This window comes from Bicyclus anynana, chromosome 24 (assembly GCF_947172395.1).
Source record: "Bicyclus anynana chromosome 24, ilBicAnyn1.1, whole genome shotgun sequence".
Taxonomy (NCBI): Eukaryota; Metazoa; Arthropoda; class Insecta; order Lepidoptera; family Nymphalidae; genus Bicyclus; species Bicyclus anynana.
Window position 1 is genome coordinate 10,460,501 of NC_069106.1, and position 22,568 is coordinate 10,483,068.

A 22,568-nucleotide genomic window follows, 5' to 3' on the forward strand; every position below is an offset into this window, starting at 1 on the left:
GGAATACCACTTAAGGGGGAGGCTTTGGAAGGTAGAATGCTTTAAGGCTCTAGATCCTCAATCGACAAAGAATAAAATATTTTTTTGATATTTTGTACTTACATTAAAGCTACATGCTCATTTCAAGCACGAAAGCATGCTACTATTGAGCAGTTGCTACTTATTAGCATGTGTATCGCAACATTGCTAATAATGAGCATGCTTATTTAGAGCTTGCTCAAGAATCAACAGCCGTGTGATTTATGAGCATGCTACTTACTGCGCGGGTGGAAGGGGGCGTGCTTGTAGCGCGTCTGAAACGTTTGCTTATTGAGTATGCTAGTTCTTTATTCTCTTCACCTTCATCTCTACCAATCTAACACGATGCTATAGACAGAGAGCGGTAGAAACAAATTAGCATGTGAAATTGGAATGTTTGCTTTGAGCATGCTTATTCAGGAGCATACTTATAAATAGCATGCGTATAGCTAGCAAATTTAAATTTATGATAAGCGTGCTCGTATGGAGCATACTTAATAGCACGTTTTTAGCATGCTATTTTAGAGCAAAACAGTACCTTTACAGATTTTCATGTGAAATCCAACTACAAATAAAATTCAAGTCTATACCTCTTTCAATACTCCTTTGAAATGGCTTGACTCGATTCATTATTTCATACAACCATTCACAAGTAACGTGAAAAGGTCCGAATGATTTACTTTTTAATATTTGATTCTAAATATCATTATCTAGTCTTTCATCAACAGATGTGCCTTTTACTGAAACCTCTATAAAAGCTCCATTAAATTCTTAAGAATGTATTTCGCTAAATCATTCACGTAAATCTTGGTAAGTGTTTTCGGGTCGCACTTCATATAGGGTTCCGTAGCGATGTTTTTTATCGTCTCGTACGTCATCACCATTTCACCTGCGTAGATTTGACCCAAACGAGTGCTACAAGATTACTAGATACTAACAGATGCCTGCGACTTCGTTTGCGTGGAAAACGATGTGAACTTTCAACCATAGATAGGGGTTCATCATTATCATCATTATCAACCCATATTCGGCTCACTGCTGAGCTCGAGTCTCCTCTCAGAATGAGAGGGGTTAGGCCAATAGTCCACCTCGCTGGCCCAATGCAGATTGGCAGACTTCACACACGCAGAGAATTATGAAAATTCTTTGGTATGTAGGTTTCCTCACGATTTTATTCCTTCACCGTTTGTGACACATCTGAGAATTTTCTTAACTCTCTACGTGTGTGAAGTGGTGGACTTATTAACTTAACCCTCATTCTGAGAGGAGACTCGTGCTCAACAGTGAGGTAATGATTATGATGAAATGCTTTGTCAAGGCAAAGCACGGGAGCATTAGTTATTTTGATAACACTTCAATTTAAGTTATTCGTATACCCGAGGACCGACTTCGCAAACACGGTAAATCAATCAATGTCAGAACAAACTTTAATTCGCATACCTGCTTCAAGGACAAACAACTTCAGGGTTGACGTTACTTCAAAATCTTTATACACACTTTCTTGTGAATATAATCGCAATGTGTTTCTATTTGCAAGCCCCGCCGAATTTGAAATGCTGAAACTCCAAATACACGATTTTAGAACGTTTAGTGTCAGAGTTTGTACGAGTAAAATAATTACCATTATCCGTCTAAAAATTTTCCCCATTAGCAACATCTTCAGCAAGGAACATATTGTTATACTAGCGGTCGCCCGCGACTTCGTCCGCGTGGAAATCAATCCCTATTTCACCACTTTAGGGGTTGAATTTTAAAATATTTTGAATCACATTATATTTATTATTATAATTTAGTAAGGACTTTCCATACAACATTTCAGCCTCTATTTCTTATTTCATTTTCGCAATAAAAAGTCTATTAAAATCTTATAACCTTCTTCGTATTATGGACTTCAACCGTGCCAAGTTTCATTTGAATTCATTCAGTAGTATCAGCGTGATGCCGGAATAACAAAAAACACGGACAGACAGACAGATAAAAAATCGAAAAAAAAAAAAATTTTTATCTTCAGTATCGAGTATAATGCCTCCCGACAAAAAATTTCAAAATATCTTCAATGTACAGAATTCGTATTATAAGAATAGATTATAGATGGCGCTGGCTTCTGTTATGCCACGGTAACGTTTGGTGTTACAAATGGTATAAGTAAAATCTCAAATAAATTCGACCAGTTTTATTATAAGTATAGAAGTATAGATATAGATAGATACAGAATAAATATTCGTTTAATTAATAAATAATTAAAAAATAAAATAGGATACGAGGCTCAAACGTCCGCCAGTCGCTAGTTCTATAGCAATAAATAAAGGATTTCTCATCCGAAAACGGAACCCAAAAAAATTGAACTTTCCACTTTATTGCCATATTCATTGAGGGTAAAAAGAGCCGCTCAGAAATACGAGAACTCATAAAGCCTAAATGGGGTTCGGTGTCAAAGTGCCAAGTTGTGACTGGGGTGCAAGACCCCCTACCCCTCACCGCTAGGGGGTCGGCCCGTCATAATTTAATAATCCGCTGAAATTATTCAGTGAGCGAGTTCCTTCAAGAAATCGAACTGGCGACAGTAGGGCCATACTTTAATGAATTTCTAATACCGGATTACGAAAATTACTTTGCAGTTCCTTCGCGACGTCAACTTTTCATTCCACTTCTCAAGTACGAGAATATAGTAGACTAGTAGAACTCCGCGGTTTCACCCGCGGGAATTCCGGGACAAAATATAGGTATCAGTTACTCAGTAATAATGTACCTTTCCATTCATTCCATCTGAAATATTTTCTTGTTTCATCCTTTTTTACGTAGTCCGGTTATAGTTTTTAAACGTTTTTTATTAATTTTTATTTTACCACTTCGTCATTATCAAACCATATTTGGCTCACTGCTGAGCTCGAGTCTGCTCTCAGAATGAGAGGGGCTAGGCCAATAGTTCACCACGCTGGCCCAATGCGGATTGTCAGACTTCACACACGCAGAGAATTAGGAAAATTATCTGGTATGCAGGTTTCCTCTCGATGTGATAGCCCAATGGATATGACCTCTGCCTCCAATTCCGCAGGGTGTGCTCCGGGGCATGCACCTCCAACTTTTCAATTGTGTGCATTTTAAGAAATGATGGACGGACGGACAAACATGGCGAAACTATAAGGGTTCCTTTTTGACTACGGGACCCTAAAAATAATAAGCTGTACTTAGTAATTTTGTCAAAACAATTCCCTAAGAGCACACTTTGGGGTTTTGTATCGACACATGACCACAATCATACCTTACCTTATCAGCCGATAGACGTCCACTGCTGGACATAGGCCTCTTGCATGGACCTCCAAGCACAATGATCTCGAGCCGCCAGCATCCAGCGGCTCCCTGCAACCCGCTTGATATCCTCGGTCCACCTAGTGGAGGGTCGACCAACACTGCGCTTTCCGATGCGAAGTCGCCATTCCAGCACCTTGGGTCCCCAACGTCCATCGGCTATTCGAATGATGTGGCCTGCCCATTGCCACTTCAGCTTCGCGACTCGCTGAGCTATGTCAGTGACTTTGGTTCGTCTGCGGATCTCCTCATTCCTGATTCGATCACGCAGAGAAACTCCAAGCATAGCTCGCTCCATCGCCCGCTGAGTGACTTATAGCCTTCTAATAAGGACCACAATCATAGTAGTCTAAAATTTTGGTTTAATCCAAGCTGGAAACCGAACCTTGGATGCTTTTCAATTAAGCAAAGCATCTAGTGCGATGAGAAATCGTCATAAATGGAATCAAAACAAACCTACATTTCATAAACTCACATTCCAGTCAGAACAAAATAGTTTCCGCGAGAAAAGGTTTATTAGTTAAGTATGCAAGTTTCACACGTTTTCCCAGGCACGTGGAAATGTGGAAATCCGATTAATGTGCCGGACGTTTTCATATTATTGAAATTAAGTCTTTTAATAAGCTTAGTGAAGAAATAATAAATTATTTAAAAAACTAACTTAATTTATCAACTAACGATAAACGGTTATCAACTCGACGTGTATATTTTTTTCAAATTCCAATTCAAATTCAAAATTCATTCATTTCAAGTAGGCTCAGTTTACGTTACGTTTATGACGCGTAACTTTTTACTGAGTGGACCGATTTATTAATATTTTAATACTTTGAATTTGATCCTAAAATTTAGACAAAAAAAAATCCAATCCTAATGGTATGAAAACGGGACGATTGATTGTGTGCCCATTAATTTTAAAGTAAAACCACGCATAACTGTTTTTAGAGTTGTCAAATTTTGATTAATCTTTTTTTATTAGATAGGGCCACAAAGAAAAAAATGTATATCGATTATGCAATAATTGACCCGCCACATCAAAATGGCGGTGCTAAAAAGAAGGTAATTGCAACCCAATGTAGTAGGTAGGCCATTTACTGAAACGACTATCGGAACATTCCACATGGTGGAAAATTCACAGTACCAGTATGAGTGTACCACCAAAATTATAAGATTTTGGTGGTACACTCATACCATCAAAATCTTATGATTTTGATGCCGAAAAAATCCATGGATCCCGAGGGATTTGTGAAAAAGTGAATTCCACGCGGACGAAGTCGCTAGTATTTTTAATATAATGGAAATGTAACTATAATGAATAAATAAATAACAGTTTAGATATCTTAGCTGGGTTACTTTACAGCCAGACATTTGACCTCCATTCACTTTCCGTTTCAAAGATCTCGAATTCCACCCCCGGGTTTATATTCCGAACGTATTTGCTAACAAAGCGGAAAGCCCGTTTTTCTGCGCTGAATGATTTAGCGGAGAGACGTTCTTGGGATTCTAATGGTCCTTTTTTTGGGGGATTTGTATAGCAGCCTCATTTGTATGTTAAATAGAGTCGAGGTGTAGGTAGGTGAGTAGGTATATAGCGTTTTAAACGGTAAATGCTGATTCCATTCATAGTATGACAGTTTTTTTAATCTATACTAATATTATAAAGCTGAAGAGTTTGTTTGTTTGATTGATTGAACGCGCTAATCTCAGGAACTACTGATCCGATTTTAAAAATTCTTTCATTGTTAGATAGCCGATTTATCGAAGAAGGAATATATTATCCCCGTATTCCCACAGAAACGGTAACCACGCGGGTGACACCGCGCGGTGTCAGCTAGTTGTATATAAATTAAGAGTATGCTAATAGTAAAGCATTTTTGTAGAAGTAACAGGGTATCTGCAATCATTACTTTCGGAGCTACAGAGATTTAAAGGGTCAATTTGCGGCGCTGTCATGGGTCGCTACAAAACGCTCCATACTAAATGCACATACAACTAAATCGTTTTTGTATGGGTGTTCAAACCAAATTATAAATATCTTTGCTGTTTATGAGTTTGTTTATACTTCATATAATATATATTATATGTAATATAATATAATATATAGTATATATATAAACATATAAAAATGTCTATTCAGTAATTCGGTCTTTATTAACAACCTATTAAAATGAACATCAAATCAGCTGAAAAATGTCATGTGCCTACTGTATGATATCCACGATGGGTTGACAGTAGACACAATAGGTATGACATTTGTTACATAGAATCTCAGTTTCCTATAGGGCAACTAACATACGTCAAAGTTAGTGAATTAGTATGCTGATGTGAAGAGATGATGCAGTTTAAGTTGGTGACTTGTATACGATATCATCATCATCATTATCAACCTACATTCGGCTCACTGCTGAGCTCGAGTTGAATGAGAGGGGTTAGGCTAGCTAGCTAAAAGTCCACCACGCTGCCCCAATGCGGATTGGCAGACTTCACACACGCAGAGAATTTAGAAAATTCTCTGGTATGGTAGGTTTCCTCATGATGTTTATCCTTCACCGTTTGAGAAACGTGATATTTAATTTCTTAAAAGGCACACAACTGAAAAGTTGGAGGTGCATGCCCCGGACCCACAACCTATGGAATCGGAGGCAGGGGTCATATCCACTGGGCTACCATGGCTTAATATATAGGTAAATTTATTCTATACTTCTACGAAGATTTCTACGTGGCATCGTACCGGAACGCTATATCGGTAGGTATTTGAGAGTAAGTAATAACTAGCCACGGCTTTTGCATCAGACCAGACCTAAGACCAATTTGGAAAATATAAAATCCGTCCGAGCTGGGTTTTGAACTTAGGATCCCTCTGTTGAGAATAACACTGGGAGCAACAGAGAGGTCGTCTTTATAAGGAAAAAGAAAAACTAAGTATTTCACAGCCAAACCAAACTCGAATCCAAGACTTCGAGCAGCGAAGCCATATATCTATCCGTTGGCCCAACGAGGTGAAATAGGCACTAATGATGGAGAGAAAAATATATCTTCTGTATTTTAATGGCCCTTTTTCGAGATTTATGTACGAGGCACATCTGTTCGCCGGAAAAAATATAAACAGGCGAAACGTTTGCGGTAAAATATTAAAAAAGGGATCCCTTTATCAAAATTGTAAAGGTAAACAACCCAATGTGATGACCCTTTTAACGTTTTGAGGGTATTTTAACGAGCTTTTTAATGTTCCAAATATAAATAATGACTCGGAAGAAGAGGCTATCAAATATAGCAAATATGGAGAGTTTTTTTTAATCCTACTAAAAATAAATAAAAATGAAGCCGCTGTTAGGGTTTGAAAAACAGACTTGAATATGTTACTTTCAATAAATGTTAGGTTATCTTGTAGTACTTGTGGAGTTTACTGTGTGAATACTACGACTAAAAAGTGAATAAATATTATGATCTAACAAATGAACTAACTAAAAATGGCTATGTAGTTAGTCTGTACGCCGTAGAAGTAGGTGCGAGAGGATTACCAGCAAAATGTCATCAAAATCAAGTGCAGCAAGTTCTATATTACAACGGGTATCCAAAGCTGCTCTAATGGGATCTTACTAAATTTGGCTAGGCAGGGAGAACAACACGAGTAGAGAACGGGGAGTGTTGATCGATCTTCAACAGTCAAAAATTATTTGACTGTTGAAGACAATAAGGTTTTTATTGGAATAAAGGGTAGCACATAAAGTATCAAAAGAAATGATTTATGTGTTATGGGTGTGCTTGTGGGTGATCGTGTGATTAGTATGCGTTGCAGTAAATATTTTTATATAAATAATACTGAACGTTGACGATCCTTACCCGAGTTGATATATGTGCTATGACCTTAAGTAGGAACATGCGGGTTTATTATAATTATAAGTACGAACGTGCCCTGTGTTTCGGACGTTCATTAGCCGCACCAAAGCGACATTACTATGCGCATATTCAGCTTTCATCACGAAGTTATATCGTCTTTTACCCTTTATTACCAGCAGCCAACTAATATAACTGCGGACTCTGTCCCGGGGAGGGTTTGTGTGTCGAGTTGTTCACAGTTCTGAAGTGTTCATGTTTCATATTTATTGCTCCAATGGATATGTTGCGATTAAAACTAACGATTATTTTATATCGTTGATTAAAATGTGTTTAAAAATACAAAGTTTATTTATTTCAACTATAGTTTACAATCACTTTTGAAACGTCAGGTTATGTTGGGGTAAAAATTAAAGTTACGATTGGTTCCAAAAACTCCTTGGCCCTAGACGACAACAAACTTATTCTGGGATAATTATCAAAACTTGTTATTTAAATAAAATGCAGATAATGATACATATCTTTCATCACGACTTTTATTACCAACAGTGAACTAATATAACTGCGAACTCCGTCCCGTGGAGGGTCACTTGTGTGGTGTGAAGTTGTTCACAGTTCTGAAGTTTTTTATATATATTTATCATTTTATTCTTTATAAGTTAGCTCTTGATTAAAATCTCAGCTGATGGTAAGTGATACAATCTTAGATGGAAGCGGGCTAACTTGTTAGGAGTAGGTTGAAATCCACACTCCTTTCGGTTTCTACACGACATCGTACCGGAACGTTAAATCGCTTGGCGGTACGTCTTTGTCGGTAGGATAGTAAATAGCCACGGCCGAAGCCTCCCTCCAGCCAAAAAAAAGCTTAGATGAAAAACCGCTAAAAGATTAAATAATATTTTTTAGTTCAACAATAGACAATTTCTCAAACCTTTTTTTGCATATAGAATACAATGCCAAACAAGAAACAACAGATCAAAAGTCAAATAAAAAATGATAAACCTTCAAAGCGGCGCAAAGAGCCGAAGATAAAGAGCATGTTCAAACATATCACATATATCCATCGACCTCTGGGGACCGGCGGAGTTCGGCGAATCTCTCCGAACTTACACACAAAGTATATACATTATACATATTACACGGAATATATTATTCCATACGTATACGGAATTGAACTTGCTAACCGGCAGACTTAAGGTACTGTTACACATGCTCTAAAACAGCATGCTAAAAATGTATGCTCCATACTAGCATGCTTCATTAGTTTACATTTGCTAGCAATAAGCATGCTATATTTAAGTATGCTCCTGAATAAGTATGCTCAAAGCAAACGTTCCAATTACACATGATAATTTGTATCTATCGCTCTCTGTATATAGTATCGTGTTGTCAGGGAGAGATAAAGGTGAAGAGAATACAGAATGGCAATGCTGATCGACTAGCATACTCAATAAGCAAACCTGTTCAGACGCGCTAAAAGCACGCCCCCTTACACCCGCGCAGCAAGTAGCATGCTCATGAATCGCACGACTGTTGATTCTTGAACATGCTCATTATTACCAATGTTGGGATACACATGCTAATAAGTACCAACTGCTCAATAGTAGCATGCTTTCGTGCTTGAAATGAGCATGTGTAACAATAGCTTTACGACAAAAGACTGTCAAAATAATACTTCTAAAATTAGTGACTACTTGCTTACGGCCTCCGTGGCGCGGTGGATTTTCAATAGGTCTTGGGTTCGATCCCCAGCTGGGCAGGTTCAGGTTTAATTGATCCAGGTCTGGCTGGTGGGAAGCTGCTGCCGTGGCTAGTTATCACCGTACCCACAAAACGTACCGCCAAATGATTTAGCATACGGTACGATGTCATGTAGAAACCGAAAGGGGAACAAGTTAGCTCGCTTTTATCTTAGATTGCATACTTACTATCAGGTGAGATTTTAGTCAAGAGCTAACTTGTAAATATTAAAAAAATAAGACTTGATTATCCCGTAGACGCGTGGGCCATGGGTGGATTAAGGAATAACCCATCTCATTCTGAGAGGAGACTTTTTTTTTTTTTTTTTTTTTTTTTTTTTTTTTCGTATCTGCCGGTCAGTACGGAACCGCAGAGCATTTCTTCGTACTGACTTTCTATTTTTCATTTCTCTTTCTCTTTCTTTTCGGCCCGTTCTCTTTCCTCTCTCCTTATCATGATAGCTCTCAGCATCTGCGAGTACTTCCTCCATTCCTCCTCGTCTGCTAGCATGCGTGCAATGAGGTTTTGCGCTTCCACCTTTCCCATTGGCCCCTGGGCCCCTGGTCTTAGATCAGCGCAGCCCGTACACTCGAAGATCGCATGTCTCGGGGTGTCTTCCTCGCCGCAAAAATAGCAGTTTTCACTGGGTGCCTTGCCAATAGCATAGAGGTAAGTATTGAAGACCCCGTGTCCACTTAGCGCCTGAGTTAGCCACCGGTCTACTTCCCCATGCTTTCGTTTGTGCCATCTTTTCAGGTCGGGGATAAGCTCACGTGTCCATGTCCCTTTTCCTGTTCCCGTCCACTCGCTTTCCCATTCAGTGAGTATGTCCTCGCGTACTGCTATTGGTGTACTCTCCTTCTTTTCAAATAAAGTTGCTCGCTCTTTCACAAGCTTGGCTACAGGGATAAGCCCCGCTATAACCAGCACAGCTTCCGTTGAAATTGTACGGTAAGCACCGCTTATCCCTATTGCAAGTCTTCGTTGTACTGACTCCAGCTTTTTGCGATATAGCTCCACCTTCATAGCTCCGGAAAACAGGGGGGCGCCATAGAGAATTGCGGATTGTGCTACTGACGCCAACACCCTCCGCTTACCAGCTCTAGGGCCTCCTTTTGTAGGCATAAGCCTGCAAAGAGCTTCCGCTTGCCTCTGAGCTTTTTGAGATACTTCCTCAATATGTTTTTTAAAGTTCAAGCATTTATCGAGCCATATTCCCAAATATTTCACGTGTTCCTTAGGGATCACTGTAGCACCTTGGATTCGAAATGTTATGGGACTTAGTTTACGCCTTCCACTAAACACCACCGCTTCGGTTTTTTCAGGTGCTAGGGCCAGTTGCTTTCCTTGCATCCAGACTTTTATGCGTTCGAGCGCTCTATTTGCTCGAGACATCAGAATTGCTTCAGTTTTGGCCACCACTACCACAGCCAAGTCGTCGGCAAACCCTATCACGTGGATACCTACTTCTTGGTTGAGCTTGAATACTTCATCATATAAAATATTCCAGAGTGTTGGACCAAGAATTGATCCCTGTGGAACTCCGCTGCATATTTTGATTGTATCCCTTTCTCCCTTGTTGCCTCTAATTTCTATGGCTCTGTTCTCTAGATAACTACTTAAAAGATTTTGGATGTAGCCAGGGAGACCTCTTTTTCTGATTTGTATGAGGATTTCTCTCCATGAGGCAGAGTTAAAGGCATTCCTGACATCGAGACATATAAGGGCACATAGTTCTCTGGTTTTCTGTGTACCCTGCCTTGCTCTCGTAGCCGTTTCTACTACCTTCTTTACCGCCATTAATGTGGATCGACCTCGTCTGAATCCGAATTGGTGTTCTGAAAGATCCCCGTGATCTGGCAGCAGCTTTTCTATTCTGTTTACTAAGAGTCTCTCCATTAGCTTCCCGTAGCAATCAAGTAAGCACACAGGTCTATATCCCGTCGGATCATCTGCAGGCTTATTGGCTTTTTTAAGTAATACTAGACTAGCTGTCTTCCAGGATGCGGGAAAATTTCCTGACTTAAAAGCCGCATTTATGATTTTCCTTAGGTTTTCCGGAATAGCTTGCGCAGCTATTTTGACCACTTCTGGACACAAAAGATCGGGACCTGGTGCTTTTTTCAATTTGAGGCCTCTTGCAGCAATTATTATCTCCTCTTGTGTTACGTCTGGAACATGGAGTCCGTCTGCAATGACTCTACCGAAGTCTTTGTGCGACGGAAACAATACCTCCACTACGGATTTGATGAGATCCATGTCTAGACACGGTGGGCGTTGGCGCAGTTTCTTAGTAACGATTTTATATCCAAGGCCCCACGTGTCTTTGTCAACCTCCTCGCAAAGCTTTCTCCATTGTTCTTGCTTTGCCCTTATTATTTCTAACTGTAGGGCTACTTTTGCGCTTTTGTACTCTTCTTTAAGTTGCTGTAGTTCTTTTTCTCTATTTCTAACATCTTCCAGATTTCTCATACCCTTCATCCGCCTTCTACGAGTGTATTTTCTGCGACATACTGTGCAGTGTTTTCTTTTTTCCCCTATAGTCTTATTCCACCAGTAAACAGGTATTTTCTGTCGATGACTTTTCTTTGGCATCGCTTTATCGCAGGCCTTTTGTGTTAGCTGCACTAATTCTTCTGGTGTATGTACTTCCTTTTCTTTCAAGACCTGCTCCAATATCTTTTGGTCTAATTTATCCAGTCTCCATCCAATACGCGACTGCATTAGTGGTTTATATTCGTTTTGGAAAACTTTAAACTTAATGTATCTGTGACCACTCAGGCTATCTTCATCCAAAACTTGCCATTCTGACACTCTCTGTACTAGACTAAAGTTTACAAAAGTAATATCTGGAGTGGAGTTTCTTGGACCTCTTTGGAATGTTGGTTTGAACCCTTCGTTTACGATTACCATGTCCTTACTTGCCAGCATTTCTGTAATTTGGCGACCTCTAGCATTTTCAGCCTTAAGTGACCAGATTTTTGACGACGCGTTGAAATCACCCGCGACTAGGACGTCGCCGCGCTGTAAGTTTATATTCTCAAAAAGCTCATCCATATCTTTGTCAAATTCCTCCAAGCTATAATTTGGTGAAAAATAGCAGCTATATATTGTCAGTCCCGCCATGGATATTCCTATGAAGCCGTTTCCTCTACTCACCACTTTAAATTGAATTTGTTTGTTGTAAACAATAACAGTTACATCACCTCTCCAGTCTGTGATCCATTCTTTTACCTCAGCTATCTTTTTGTTAGGTTCTGCTACTATGGCTAAATCAATGTCGTGATCTTTTACGGTAACTTCGAGCAGGTCATGGGCAGCTCGCGTTCTATCTAGGTTAATTTGTAGCACTTTAAGAGGCGAGTCTGTCGCTCCATGCCCTGCTCTTACGCCCCGTTTTTTGGTTTGTTCGGTATTCCAATTATTTTTTTTTTCCAGGAAGGACAGTTCTTTGAGCCCATGCTGTGGTTTGTATTACTCTGACCTCTATCACTGCAAATAGCGCAAACAGCTTCCTTTCTGCATTCTTTAGCTTTATGGCCTTCTGTACCGCAATTATAGCACTTCTTGCTCCGATCTTGCCCTTGGCATTCCGTCGAGATATGGCCATATTCTAGGCACCTAAAACACTTTTTCCTTTCTTCTACTATGTGTACTGGGACTCTCATCCATCCTATCTTAATCTTACCGTCGCCTACTATTTTGAGTGCATCCTCCTTTGGTAGCTTTATTATAGCTGTTTTGACCCTATAGCTATTTTCCCAGAAGCTTTTAATGCGGAACTCTGTTACTATTTGCTTAAGTGTCTCCTCTAGCTCTTGCCTTTCGACTGTGACATCCATCCCCTTAACTATGATGTCTTGGGATTCTCGTAGTGCTCTCAGATTTAACGTAGGATATAAACCCTCCATTTTTTCTTTTACTTTTAAGGCGCCATTCTGATCTTTATCAATTTCAAGGAGAATGTCCCCCTTTCTAGTTTTTCTTATTTTAGAAAAAAGAATTTCCTCACTTGCAAATCCTGTTCTCACTTCTTTTAGTATGAGAGGAGACTTGTGCTCAACAGTGAGTAAAATATGTGCTTTCAATGATGATGATGATGCTAAAGGTTTTAATTTGAGCATTAAAATTAATGGACTTGTTTTTTTTTAAGGGTCTGAGCTCTTCCGACTTCCAAAAAGGAGGAGGTCATACGTTCGGCTGTATGTATGATTTTTTTTTATGTATGTCCAGAGATATTTTGTTTCTACTCATCTTCTCAAGTTCAGCTTTAAATGAGTATGAAAATCTAACTTTTCAAACGCCAAAAGTTGCAGGAAAATGCTACCCGCAATAAAAAAAGAGTTTTCCATAAAAAGCGATAAAACTTCACGAAATGTTTTTCAGAAAGTTCACTTTTTCGTCGTCCCGACTTTTTTGCCAAAGTTTCTTTTTCTCTATAAACTCTGCGAATTGTTAAAATGTTTTATTAAATGTAAATTATTATAAGGTCGAAATTATTCAAATTTTTTACCGCACCACCAGGTAAAGATTGTCGTTTTTCTTTTTTTTACCTGACTGCACGAAGACTTATGTTTTTCGTGCGTATATATGTATGTATATATGTAACTATTTAATATTCTTTATACATTTACTCGTAAAGTATCGCTTATTTCACCAATTTCAATATTGTAATGTATCTCATTACGCACACGTGCCGTAATGTAATGAAAAATGCACATGTGTAGTAATGTAATGTAAAACCTTTATCATCCTGATAATAACGAACGGTTCTTTTTTAAATCTTGGCAAAGAGTTTTTTAGTCAGAAAAATGCCCAACACTTTATATAACTTTAAAATTAACTCTGTGAGATAAAATATATTATAAAAACATTTAATTCTTTCATTTACATAATTTTGACTATAAATGTCAACCATTTATATGTACAGGCTGGTTTTTGGTGCAATTGTAAAAAATAAAATGAAGTTGGTGTGCACACTTCGTTGTCTGTGTAAAAATAACAAGCGTATCAAAATGTCATCATATGAAAAACGGGCAAAGATGCAAATTCATTTTCAAAGTGTGTTCAAAGTGTGTTTCCCCGCAAATGTGTTATACATAATTAATATATTATGATTTGTCTTAATAACCCAAGTGTTCTTAGATAGGTGACATTAAAAAAACCAACACGACGACTGTGAGACGCTATAGACTAAGTAAAAATTTATTTTTATAGAATATGTCAATATAGGTATCAAATTCCCTTGAATCCTCTAGGTGTAAGTAATTACACACAAATTGCACATGTGTGCAGTAAACTAGATGAGTTTGGAACACTTTTTGCGGTGATTTAGTTGGCACGTAACGTATCTAATAGTATAAAACCATTGACTCTGTAAAACACTCTTTATTCATTACTCCATCCCGGACTATCTAAGTAACGAGAAGTCAATCTCCCTCGCGACGGAGCGCGACAAATGATCTCCCCAGCTCATTGCGTGCGGCGACGTGCTCATCAATCCACTTGACGTCTTCATTCCATTGCCGTCCATGTCTGTATCTCTGCACTTAGGATATTGTTTTACGTTCAAAGAATCAACATTTTTCTAATTTTGACGGCCTCCGTGGTGCAATGGTATGCGCAGTGGACTTACAAGATGGAGGTCCTGGGTTCAATCCCTGGCTGGACCGATGAAGGTGTTCTTAATTCTCCAAGGTGAATAGGTGAATTTCAGGTCTGACTGGTGGGAGGCTTTGGCCGTGGCTAGTTACCACCAAGGCTAACTTGTAAAAATGTTTTTTTATATCTCACAAAGTTAATTTTATTCATAAAATGTTTAGAACTTTTCTGACATAAAAACTCTTTGCCAAGATTTAAAAAAGTACCGTTCGTTATTAGACGGATGATAAAGGGCTTATATTACATTACGGCACATGTCCATTTTACTTTACATTACGACACATGTGCGTAATGAGATACATTACGAAATTGAAATTGGTGAAATAAGCGATACTTTACGAGCAAATGTGTTATAAATTAATTAACAATAACTTAAGAAATTAAATATCACGTGTCTCAAACGGTTAAGGAAAAAATCGTGAGGAATCCTGCATACCTGAGAATTTTCTTAATTCTCTAGGTGTGTAAAGTCTGCCAATCCGTTTTGGGCCAGTGTGGTGGACTATCGGCCTAACTCCTCTCATTCTGAGAGGAGACTCGTCCTCAACAGTGAGCCGAATATGGGTTGATATGAAGAATACTAGAGTCAAATTATTTATACTAATATTATAAAGAGGTTGTAAAGGTTGTAGAAGTAATCTCTGGATCTACTGAATCGATTTTGAAAATTATTTTACCAGTAGAAAGCCACGTTATCTGTAAGTGTCATAAGTGTATTTTAACCCCGTATTTCCACAGGACGAGATATTTATATTTATCGAGGTATACACAGAGAATTTGTAGAATTTGTCGAATATCTAAGACAACTATAATCCTTAGATAAGAGATAGAGATAACTAGGAGAAACTAGTGACCACTTACAAGAAAAGTGACCACTTAACCCTGGAGTGGTCGCGTGGATTACAGGTGTAGTGCACCCATATAAAATGGAAAATATCTGAAAAACGGTTAGCCTTAACTTTTAAGTTTTACGATGACGATGACGATGACAATGGTGTGTATCAATTAAATTTATTTCCTCTCTTTCTAACTCGTCTTGAAGTCTCCATCTATCTCTGTTTAACACCATATCAGATTATATAGCGACTGATAGAGACAGATAGAGTCGAATTCGTAACTGCCACTGAATACGACATTACAGAATACATCCTGTATATCGCTCGATTCACGATACTTCGACAACTATTCAGTAGATTACCCCACAATGGCTGAAATAAGATTTATTGGATTATTATTATTCCAATTTAATCCAATTCTGGGGTAAACTGATTCCCACATAACACAAGTTTACACATAGTTTCAATTATCACCCTTTACCATGTGTAACTGCCCCGTAGGTTTAGTGGTCAGCCTGTGTGGCTTCAGATCACGGGGTCTTGGATTCTGGCTTGCTTATGCTAGGCGTCCTCATATCATAATCGTACGTATCGGACGCGTCGGTTCATTTTACGGTAGATAAAATCTGTTCAATGCAATTCACGATACCGATCAGTGGACAGATTTATATGACTTTCTATACAAATACTACTAGACTCCACACCACGAAAGAAGTTCCGCGGTTTCAACCTGAACTAAAATTGACAGCGCAATAGACAAATGACAATAAGACCGCCATTACCAAATGACAATGAGAGCCATTTGACATTAGAAGAAAGAAAGAAAGAAAGAAAAGTTTATTCAGAATACACATCATACAAAGAAAAGAGAGAAAAAAAAACAATAAATTAAAATACATTGCAACTTGCATGATGTGATCCTAAAAGGGTCACCACTCAGCATATTGCAGTGTCCGTAAGGATAGCGCGCTGATCTTCCGTGGAGCCATTAAGGTGACGTTTGGACGGTATCGAGACGTGCGGAGCGCCTCTAACAAACATCGACAAATATTAAAAGAAGACAGATACGTAAATTAAATACAAAAATATTACTAGTAGAAACAAGTGGTAAAAATAAGCCAATTATAAATAATATTATATTATTAATATACATTAGCGCCGCGTCTATGGGACTAAACCGATACTTACATTGCAGATGTGTGGACGGTCTCCTTTAGTGAGCTTTTCTCTCTACTAAGATTTTTCAGTTAAAAATTCTAACCCGGAAATAGGAAGTTAGTGGTGTTAAGTACATTGATATTATGTTGTGTTAGTTGTGTTAATTCCCCGTGCCTTGGAGTGTAATGTCCAATTCTTTAACGTAACAATTTGTGTCTTAGATCCAGATATTACCCCCTACATTAACACAAACTTTACCTCCTTATAATATTACTAGCTCACGCCCCGCAGTTTCACCCGCGTGGTTCCCGTTCCCGTAGGAATACGGGGATAATATATAGGCTATCTAACACTGAAAGTATTTTTCAAATCGGACCAGTAGTTCCTGAGATTAGCGCGTTCAATCAAACAAACTCTTCAGCTTTATAATATTCGTATATATGAAAGATATTTGACTTCTTCAGGACTCCAAACACATTAAAGGCAGACTGTTTACTTAGTTGAACTTTGTTGTTGTTTTAACTTATGTTGCTATTCTTTGAAATTACAAGTTATGACTGCGGGCGGATGATTGTTCCCAACGGTTTGCCGATCTTGTTTTGTTTGTGTTGCTATTATTTGTTGCTGGTGTACTATTGAATTTGTTTTGGGAACTTATTTGAATATTCATACAGACGATTTCTAAACTTCTATCACAAATTTTAAAAATATATATGTCGTAAAAAAATCATAGAGTCGTTAATAAAAATATGGACAGAACCGCTGACCTAACCTTGGTCATCGGCTCTGCCAATTACAATAGGTATGCTATGCTTAACCTCACTAATGGCTTACACAATACTACTCTTAATTTTACTATTTTACCCTGGTAGTTGTGGTAGAGGAAGTACATCGAGCAAGTCCCAGGACTTGTGACCATTGGGTGTGGTTTAAAGGCGCCTTTTAATACTAGTAAACACTCACCAACCCTGCCCGACATGCTCTCCATGCCCACAGTAAACAATTTAAGATCAATGATTACTTCATCACGAAACATTATCGAACAAAATCACTAACGCGACAAGCAGCATGACGCCTCAAGCTGCTCAACAAAGAATTGAACCAATTAATAGCCCAAGTCACTAATCACTTTCCTTTTCTTAATAACACTACTTAACACTTCACTATTTCACTATACTTAACAAGTAGAAGACGATTATTTCATCTTAAAAACGCGATTAGAACTGAATTACTAAATCAGCAGACTACGGAGACAGACGGAGGCAGGATACCTCACTAGAGTGAATACACAGTGACGGTACACGCGTACGCGCCATTTGGGACGCGATGCCATTGGATGAGAGTTACGTGATAATTTCCGATTGGTCGATCGCCGCCACGTTCGTTATGGTGGTAACGTTTTACAATCTTAATTACTTCAAAGAGTAAATAATCAAAACCTAATTACATGAAAACTTGATTCTAAATTTATTAAATTAATTAACGTAGATTTTGCTGACCATTACGACAGCAAAATCTCAACACAGAACTTAAAGAGTTTCTTTTCTACTGCTGTCAACTGTCATCATTACTTGAGAGACCAATTATTAATCAAATCAAAACGGAACAGTATTTTGACTGCAAAATGATCAGACCACTAGATAACAAGTCGATTCGAAATAACCACAGAGCAAACATGACAACTATTAGGTCTGAGGCCATAGAGCCTTCAGTGAGCCAAGCTTCCCCGGCGACACGGCCATACTGACGTGCGGTGCGTGCTCTGCAGCGCCTCCAGTTCTTTTCTGTAAAAAAAAAAAAATTCTGAAGCTAGGTACTTTCACAATTAACCTAGGCTTTGTTTGAATCTAGAAACTTGTGTTTTTCAAATTGTTAGTTACCTTAAACAAGGCTTCACTTTAGTATCTACAATTAAAATGTTTAGTTATCTTAGACAAGGCTGAACTATAAGTGTGACAACACAAACTTGCTATGAATGTTGAGAAAGAGAATATTCATAAGTTTATTTCATATTGACACTGCTTGCTACACGCGACAACAGCTAATGATTCATATGTACACTGCTCGCTCCACGCGACAACAGATAATAATAATTTATATTGACACTGCTCGCTCCACGCGACAACAGATAAATATTATAATTATAAAATAAGTAAGTATGTTGTGTTTTAAGTGTACACGTAGACACTGCTCATAATTTTCATATGAATACAGTTATAACGTGGTGTGTAGTATAGGTAGGGAATCAGGTGAGATAGATCCACGTCGAAGGCTCTAGGGGAGTTTGGGAAGGTCGATGCTGTGGTGCTAAGCGGTTATCTAGCGCCGTGGTCCACAGGGGATAGACAAGGTTGGTCGTTATACAAGGCACCTCAGGCCAACGACATCTTTTGGTGGTCGCTGGTCGGCTCCATACGCCAACGACATATTTTGAGTGCCACATGGCATCTTTTGGTCGTCGCTGGTCGGCTCCATACGCCAACGACATCTTTTGAGTGCCACATGGCATCTTTTATTAGTTATAAACGACTCCACGCCGCCAATAAGTAAAATTATAAATATTCTAATTACTCTTTCTTTTAAAGTGTTTGTGATGATGTTTGTGTAAATGTTAAAATAATTGAAACTATATTCACCGGGAATAAATAGTCCACGCAGTGGTCAATGTAGTAGACGACACAGGCAGCACGCCAGCTCCAGTGGTCACAATAGCCGCAGGCTGCAACGACTGCAGAAGTAGTAGCGGGCTGCGCGGCTGTAGTGGCGTTAGACGTTTGACACCGTTGATACCAGAGGCAACACGGCCGCCGGAAGATCACCAGGGCGAGCAGGTCGCCTCAATTGGTTATCTGTGACCCTGCAAGGCCTCCAATGACGACCAGATACCGCTCTTGAGCACTCTGTGTACTTCACTATAAGGATTGCTAAACAAAGGTGAAGCGACGTTTGGTTGTTTTTAATTAAAACCAAGTAGTCTACTTACTAATAGTGGTTTTTTTTTTACCACCGCCTCGGCCATTCTACTTTGGATGTAAACATGCAGGGCTTCTATATCGATGACCCTACTGTCAAAGTCAACTAGATTAAGAAGTTTAGGTACTACACAATTTTGACTACATACAAGAAGTGTTAACGAAGCTATACCAAATATTGTATGTACTTTACAGTAAAAAGAGCATTGCAAATAACCAAAGATAGTATTTCGTTAGCTGGAGTCACTATGTGTAGTTCGTTGTAATGCCTGTCACAATAAGTCTTGGAAGCTTCTGAGGAATTGTCTTCCATCATCAATAATTTATTTTGGGGATGTAAAGAGGCGGAGAAGTTCTTAAAGTAAATCCTTGGTACAATCTGAATTAAATGAAAAGTAAGAGACGCAATCTAACTAAGGAAAATGCCGTACGCCACGTAAACGCAATATCTATTTTGAAATTATCGGTAAAAGATTCGCACACTCGGCTCAAACCGTCGCGGTTTTTAACTGAAAGTACTCGCTCGCAAACGCATAACGTTTGCAAACGATAAATTTTAAAAGTAACGTAATAAGTTTGCAACGTAATGAACATTTCTCAATTTTTTTTTTTTTTTTTTTTCTTTTCTTTTTCTTTTTCTTTTCTTTTCTCTTTGTCTTTTACGTTATTACATTATTTATTTGGATGCGATATGGCGACACGGGCATCACGGCAACCATTGCCGATTGAACTAAATGACGCATCAACATTAAATTGTCAAAACTATTTTACGGTTTTAAGTCCAACTTAGTTACCACAAGAAAAACTGAGGGTAGTTATCAAATAAAATTAATTTCATCAGGGATTTCACAAATTTCAAATTAAGTTGCACTTTCATTGTCAATGTCAGGATTTGGTACAGATTGACCGGCAGAAAGGGATCGCTGGAGCGATACCACTTCTGATGTCGTAAAAAAATCGTAGAGTCATTAATAAAAATATGGACAGAACCGCTGACCTAACCTTGGTCATCGGCTCTGCCAATTACAATAGGTATGCTATGCTTAACCTCACTAATGGCTTACACAATACTACTCTTAATTTTACTATTTTACCCTGGTAGTTGTGGTAGAGGAAGTACATCGAGCAAGTCCCAGGACTTGTGACCATTGGGTGTGGTTTAAAGGCGCCTTTTAATACTAGTAAACACTCACCAACCCTGCCCGACATGCTCTCCATGCCCACAGTAAACAATTTAAGATCAATGATTACTTCATCACGAAACATTATCGAACAAAATCACTAACGCGACAAGCAGCATGACGCCTCAAGCTGCTCAACAAAGAATTGAACCAATTAATAGTCCAAGTCACTAATCACTTTCCTTTTCTTAATAACACTACTTAACACTTCACTATTTCACTATACTTAACAAGTAGAAGACGATTATTTCATCTTAAAAACGCGATTAGAACTGAATTACTAAATCAGCAGACTACGGAGACAGACGGAGGCAGGATGCCTCACTAGAGTGAATACACAGTGACGGTACACGCGTACGCGCCATTTGGGACGCGATGCCATTGGATGAGAGTTACGTGATAATTTCCGATTGGTCGATCGCCGCCACGTTCGTTATGGTGGTAACGTTTTACAATCTTAATTACTTCAAGAGTAAATAATCAAAACCTAATTACATGAAAACTTGATTCTAAATTTATTAAATTAATTAACGTAGATTTTGCTGACCATTACGACAGCAAAATCTCAACACAGAACCTAAAGAGTTTCTTTTCTACTGCTGTCAACTGTCATCATTACTTGAGAGACCAATTATTAATCAAATCAAAACGGATCAGTATTTTGACTGCAAAATGATCAGACCACTAGATAACAAGTCGATTCGAAATAACCACAGAGCAAACATGACAACTATTAGGTCTGAGGCCATAGAGCCTTCAGTGAGCCAAGCTTCCCCGGCGACATATACAGCCGGCGACTTTTTTTTTATTCTTTACAAGTTAGCCCTTGACTACAATCTCACCTGATGGTATGTGATGAAGTCTAAGATGGAAGCGAGGTAACTTGTTAGGAGGAATATGAAAATCCACACCCCTTTTCGGTTTCTACACGACATCGTACCGGAACGCTAAGTCGCTCGGCGGTGCGGTTTTGTCGGTAGGGTGGTAGAGCAGACCTGGACCAATTAAGAAAATGTCAATCGACCCAGCCGGGGATCGCGTCCAGGACCTCCGTTTTGTAAATCCACCGCGCATACCACTGCGCCAACGGAGACCGTCAAAACTTTCAAGACTGCCTGCGGGTACCTCTAAAAAAATTGAATATTGGAGCATGCGTTATTTTATTATATCTCAAAGGGTGCGTGATCTCTGTGTGTCTTGTTTTTTCAGACACTTTCAACAATTTTGATTAATTTACACAATATCTTGACAAATTATATACTTAAATCTTCTTTATAAATCACTCTATCTATTGGAGAAAACCGCCCGAAAATCCGTTCAGTAGTTTACTAGTGTATCGCGATCTGACAGACGGACAAACGCGGCCAAACTCTAAACACGTTATAGACAAACTAGGCTCCTTCTACAAACGCTCTAACGCTTCGAAAATTAGAAAATACATTCATGATCAATCAAAGTTATATAACGTTTAGATTAACTTGCGTAGTCGTCAGTCAATCAATCTAAAAATATGTATATTTTATTAAATATACATATATATTATCTACACTATTTTATACTTTATAATCATATGATTATAAATATATAGTATATAAAGACATAGCTTCTTTTTATTCAGGTAAAAACTAAAACGGTATCTACGCTGGGGGTAAACGAGAGGTAAAACTAGTAAGTTATAAAACGTTTAGATTTATCTAAGCATGAGTCTTCAGTCAATCGCTCTGCCCTCTCTGGGTATCTGCTAGAGCAGATAATCTATGACATTGTTATCAGCACGACAATAGGACGAATCGCCGCCCAATCTGTTACACACTGATCTTTGTATCGGACAGCGTAGATGTGTTATGACGTCAACATTA

The 22,568-nt window shown here is 38.6% G+C and overlaps 1 long non-coding RNA gene across 1 annotated transcript; it reads right to left on the reverse strand.

Moving 5' to 3' along the window:
• Positions 1-18,122: 18,122 nt before the first annotated feature.
• LOC128199460 (uncharacterized) lies at positions 18,123-21,102 on the reverse strand. Its single transcript, XR_008252096.1, has 2 exons — positions 19,193-21,102; positions 18,123-18,340 (listed from the first exon to the last, which is right to left on the reverse strand). It is a non-coding gene; the product is annotated as an uncharacterized LOC128199460 (long non-coding RNA).
• Between the last annotated feature and the right edge of the window lie 1,466 nt (positions 21,103-22,568).